General features: G+C 50.4%; 1 non-coding gene and 1 pseudogene across 1 annotated transcript; both read right to left on the reverse strand.

Annotated features, from left to right (window-relative positions):
- Positions 1–467: 467 nt before the first annotated feature.
- On the reverse strand, positions 468–618 carry LOC120519223 (annotated as a pseudogene).
- Positions 619–5,158: 4,540 nt separating this feature from the next.
- Positions 5,159–5,318, reverse strand: LOC120519222. The gene has a single exon (XR_005631414.1). It is a non-coding gene; the product is annotated as a U1 spliceosomal RNA (small nuclear RNA).
- Between the last annotated feature and the right edge of the window lie 426 nt (positions 5,319–5,744).

Genomic DNA, 5,744 nt, shown 5'->3' on the forward strand with positions numbered 1-5,744 from the left:
GAGTCGGCTGGTTAGTACTTGATGGGAGACCGCCTGGGAATACCGAAGTGCTGTAAGCTTTTGCCTTTCTCCCAGCAGGAGTCAGCCCTTCACCTCAGCCTTTTTTCTTTGGCTCTTGGCAGCAAGGAAAGCGCTTAAAATCAGTAAAGGGGCCCAAAAAGAATGAATGATTATTTGTATATTGTTTTATTACGGTGGGTGAGGGCCCTTTAAGATAAATAAAAAAAATTGATTAGTTAATTTAAATTAATATTATTTTTGATACCATTTTCTGGGGGCGGGTTCTGAAAAATAAATAAATAAACAAATAAATAAAATGGACAGACAGACAGTTTTGACCGATTGACTGTTTTTTGGAACTTCTATTTATTCCCAAAGCTCCCGGGACCCGTGGTCTCACGCCTAAGCCACAATCACCATTCCAAAAAATGAAACGATTTTTCGGTCTATTTTAAACCCAGATTATCAGGGGAGGCAACGATCCCCCCTACCACAAATTATGCATCGAATTTTCCCCGATTTGGGGAAATCGAGGGGTCAGCACACCCGGAGTGCAATGGATGAGCCTACCTGGGAGAACCATTAGTGATCATGGTATCTCCCCTGCCAGGTAAGTATGAGTTGTAAGCCCGGCGCATCCTCCCACTTCCTCGGCTCAGTCGCCGGCAGCGGACGATTTCCCAGCGCAGCCCCTGGGTCTTCGGGCCCCTTCGGATCCCGGGCTTCTTCGGCTCTGGAGCGCGCATGCGCTGGAGTTGGGCGCCACCAGCGCCTGCCCCCGGGACCCGATGACGGGGTTGCAAAGACCCCCACCACCTTGATTAGACAGGTTTCGCCAGCAAACCCAAGGTGCACCTCGCCTTTTAAAACCAGCCACCCTAGCTTATTGGCTGAAAGAGAAACAGGAGAGCTTGTGGGGCTGGGCGGACGCTGAATGATAAACAGCCCAACAGCTTAGACAGGCGGCAAGCGGCAGGCAGGGAGGCAAAGGGGTAAAGAGGGAGGCATCCTGCGCCCGGAGACCGGAGGAAGAAAACCCCCCTGCGGGGCGCCGGGAACGGCAGCAAAGCACCATCGGAAAAATCTGCCGAGGCGCCGAAAGGACTGGGGGAGCCCTGGGTACACGCTCGGACTCGAGCCGGTGCTTGCCCCTGCCTTTGATTCCACCTGTGGATTGCACGTAGCAAGCACACAGGTTGCTGGTCCTTTCTGGACGATGCCCCCTTTATAAAGTTGCAGGCTCCCCGCCCGAAGAGCTGCACCAGATCTATCTGTCTATCTATCCATCTATCCATGAGGAGGAACGGGAACAGGGTTGGTCTTAAATGGGTGGCCGGGGCCACAGAAGGGGATCAGCATGAAGGACAACAACATTGTAATTCAAAAGACATTTCCAATAATTCAAAAGAATGGCAAAAAAAAAATGAAGACACACAGGGGAAGGGAGAGAAAAAAGAAAAAAATAGAGATGTCTATATAAAAGAGGGCTTCCACAGTTGCCTATTTGGGAGAGAAAAAAAAGCAGCTGTCGCTTTACGGGCCCTACCACTCTGAATACCCGAACCGCCCGACCTCGGAAGCTAAGCAGAGCCCGGGGTCGGTTAGGGACTTGGATGGGAGACCGCCCGGAATACCGAGTGCTGTAAGCTTTTGCCTTTGTGCCAGTAGGAGCGCCCTTCACCCCGCTTTTTTTTCTTCCTTCCACCTGTCAGAAGCTGGGCTCTTGGCAACCGGGCATCTGGGGCAGCTCTGGGTACACATTCAGACTTGAGCCGGTGTTGCCCTCCTTTGATTCCACTGTGGGATTGCACGCTAGCAAGGACACGGGTTCTTGGTCCTTCTGGGCCCATGCTCCCTTTATAAAGTTGCAGGCTCCCGGGCCCGAAGAGCTGCACCAGATCTATCTTCTATCTATCCATCCATCCATGAGGAGGAACGGGGGAAAAGGGGTGGTCTTAAATGGGTTGGGGGAAAATAAAAAGGGGGGGGCATCAAAAAAGAATTCAAAAATTTTGGGGGAAAAAAAAAAAAAAGCCCGGGGGAAAGGGGGGGAAAAAAAAAAAAAAACCCCTTTTTTAAAAAAAAAACCCCGGTTGCCCCCTTTTGGGGGAAAAACAAGAGATCGTGGGCCAACCATCTTAAGCCCTTAAAATAAGGAGGGGAAAAAAAAAAATTTTAGGGGGCGGGGGGAAAAAAACCCCCCAGGGGCCCCCCCCCCTTTTTTTTCCGGGAAAAGGAAAAAAAAACAGGGGACAAAAAGTAATGTTTTTTGATTTTGTTTTATTTGGGGGGGGCCCAGTATAAATAAAAGAAAATTTTTTTTTTTAAATTTTTTAACCTTTTTAGGGGAGGGGGCTTTAAAAAAAAAAAAAATGGAAGAAGACAAAGATTTATGATTTTAAATTTTTTTTGTTAAATCCCCAGGGAAAAGGGTTCTTAAAAAAAAATTTTAATTAAAAATTTTTTTTTTTGAACCCAAATTTCAGGGGGGGGAAGAATTTCCCCAAAAAATTGGGGCCCCTTTTGAAAGGGGAAAATTAAATCGGGGAAACCCCCTTTAAAACCCCCAAAACCCCCCAAATTTTAAGGGCACCCCCCCCCCCTTTCGGGGGGCCCATCCCCAAACCCCCGGGGTTTCCCCCTTCCCCTGGCCTTTCCCCGGGGGGTGGGAAGGGCCCCGGGGCCCCCCAAAAACCCCGGGGGGGAAAGATCACCACCTTATTCATTTTCCCCCCCGGTGCACCCCCAAAAACCCCCCCCCCGGGTTTTTTGGGGCCCCCGGGGGGGTGGGGGGGAACAGGGGGGGGTTTAAACGCCCCGGGGGGGGAAACGGAAAGGGGGGGCCCGTCCCAAAAAAAAAACCCCCGGGGGCCGGGAAACCCCCCCGAGGGGGCCCCGGGGGACGGGGGGGGCCCGGGGGAGGGGGCCCGGTTTTCCCCGGGGGGCCGCCGGGGGCCCTGGGGCCCCAAAAGCCGGGGCCCTTTTGAAAAGCCCATTTACCCCCCCCGGGGGCGGGGACTTTTTTTAGGGGGGGGCGGGAAGGGGAAGGAAAAAAAGGGGGCAAAACAAAAATTTTCCAAAAAAACCCAAAAAAAAAAAAGAAAACACAAAAAGGGGAAAAAACTAAAGGAAAAGGGGGGAAAGTGCCTTTTGAAAAGAAAAGGCTTTTTTGGGAAAAAAAACAATTTTTTTAAATCGGGGGCAAAAAGAAACCCGGGGGAAGGGCCCCCCAAACCCCCTTTTTTTTCCCTTCCTTTGGGGGGCCCCCCGTTTTTCCCTACCTTGGCTTCTTCCGAAAACCCGGGGCCCTTTTTTAAACCCCCTTGGGCCCCGGGGCTGTTTTTCCCTGCCAAAAATTTTCCCCTCTTTTTCCCTTATTTTTTCTCCCCCCGGGGGGGACGGGGGTTTTTAAAAAAAGGGGGGACGGGCCCTTTTAAAAATTTCCCCAAGGGAACCCGGGGCCCCTTTTTAAAAAAAAAAAATTTAAAAAGGGGGGGGGAAAAAAAAAAAAAAAAAAAGGGGGAAAAAGGGGGGGTTTAAAAGGGGGGGCCCCCGGGCCTGGGGGAACCCTCGTTCCCCCAAACCCAAAAAGGGGAAAAAAAAAAAAAAAGAAGGGGGGGAAAAAAAAAAACCCCTTTGGGAAAAACCCTTCCCCTTTTTTGGGGGCCCCGCAGGGGACTCCCCAAGGGAAGGGAAAATTTTTAAAAAAAATGGGGAAACAAGAAAATTAAAAGTTTTTATTTTTTTTTATAAAAAATTTTTTTTTTATACCCTTTTAAAAGGGGGGGGGAAAAAAAAAAAATTGGACCTTTTTAAAAAAGACCCTTTTTACCTTTTGTTCCCTTTAAACCCAGGGAAAAAAATTTTCGGTTTTGCCCCCAAAAAAAAACCCCTTAAATACCAATTTTTCTTTTCCCCCAGGGGAAAGGGGGCAAAGGGGGAAAAGGGCGGGGCCAATTTGGGGAAATTTAAACCCCCCGAAATTTAAAGGGGGACCCCCCCAGGAAAAAAAAGACAGGGGCCCCCCCGGGGGTTCCCCCCCCCCGGGGGGGCGCGCGGGTTTCCCCCCCACCGGGGCCCGGGCCCGGTCGGCGGCCGACTTGGGGGACCGTAAAGACGGTTTCCTGTTTGAAAGGGGCCCCCTCCTTTTCTTTTCCTTCCACCCGTGTCAGAAGCTGGGCTCTTGGCAGCCAAAAGTGATCTGTGCGGGCCCTGGGTACACGCTCGAGACTTGAGCCGGTGCTTGCCCTCCCCTTTGATTCCACTGTGGATTGCACGTTTAGCAAGGACACGAGGTTGCTGGTCCTTTCTGGACGATGCTCCCTTTATAAAGTTGCAGGCTCCCGCCTGAAGAGCTGCACCAGATCTATCTGTTCTATCTATCCATCCATCCATGAGGAGGAACGGGAACAGGGGTGGTCTTAAATGGGTGGCGAGAGCCACAGAAGGGGATCAGCATGAAGGGCAACGACATTCTAATTCAAAAGACATTCCAAAAATTTCAAAAGAATGGGAAAAAAAAAAAAAATGAAGACAGACAGGGGAAGGAGAGAAAAAAAAACAAAAAAAAAACAGGGCTGTCGTTAGAAAAGAGGGCTTCCACGCTGCCTATTTGGGGAGAGAAAACAAGCAGCCATCGCTACGGCCATACCACTCTGAATACGCCTCGATCTCGGAAGCTAAGCAGAGTCGGCTCGGTTAGTACTTTGGATGGGAGACCGCCTGGGAATACCGAGTGCTGTAAGCTTTTGCCTTTCTGCCAGCAGGAGTCGCCTTCACCTCGTCTTTTCTTTTGGCTCTTGGCAGCAAGGAAAGCGGCTTAAAATCAGTAAAGAGGCACAAAAAGAATGAATGATTATTTGTATTATTGTTTTATTACGGTGGGTGAGGGTCCTTAAGATAAATAAATAAATTGATTAGTTAATTTAAATTAATATTATTTTTGATACCATTTTTCTAGGGCGGGGGTTCTAAAATAAATAAATAAACAAATAAATAAATGGACAGACAGACAGATTGACCGATTGACTGATTTTTGGAACTTCTTTATTTATTGCTTAAAGCTCCCAGACCCGTTGTCTCACAGGCTCCTGCTTCACAATCACCACTCTCCATAAAATGAAACGCATTTTTCAGTCTATTTTTGAACCAGGATTATCAGGGAGAGCGCAACGCAGTCCCCACTACCACAAATTATGCAGTCGAGTTTCCCGCATTTGGGAAATCGCAGGGGTCAGCACACCCGGAGTGCAATGGATGAGCCTCGCCCTGGGAGAACCACCTTAGTGATCATGGTATCTCCCCTGCCAGGTAAGTATGAGTTGTACAGCCCGGCGCTCATCCTCCCACTTCCTCGGCTTCGCCGCTCGGCAGCGGGACGATTTCCCCAGCGCAGTCCTCGGTCCTTCGGGCCCCTTCGGGATCCTTCGGCTTCTTCGCCTCTGGAGCGCGATGCGCTGGAGTTAGCCGCCACCAGACGCCGGTGCCCCGTGACCGGATGACGGGTTGCAAAGACCTCACCACCTTGATTAGACAGGTTTCGCCAGCAAACCCAAGGTGCACCTCGCCTTATGCAAACCAGCCACCCATCGCTGGAGCTTATTGGCTGGAAGAGAAACAGGAGAGCTAGGACTGGGCGGACGCTGAATGATAAACAGCCGCCAACAGCTTAGACAGGCGGCAAGCTGCAGGCAGGAGGCAAAGCTGCGAAAGAGGGAGGCGATCCTGCGCCCGGAGACCGAGGA

This window comes from Polypterus senegalus, unplaced genomic scaffold, assembly GCF_016835505.1.
Source record: "Polypterus senegalus isolate Bchr_013 unplaced genomic scaffold, ASM1683550v1 scaffold_6040, whole genome shotgun sequence".
Lineage (NCBI taxonomy): Eukaryota > Metazoa > Chordata > Cladistia > Polypteriformes > Polypteridae > Polypterus > Polypterus senegalus.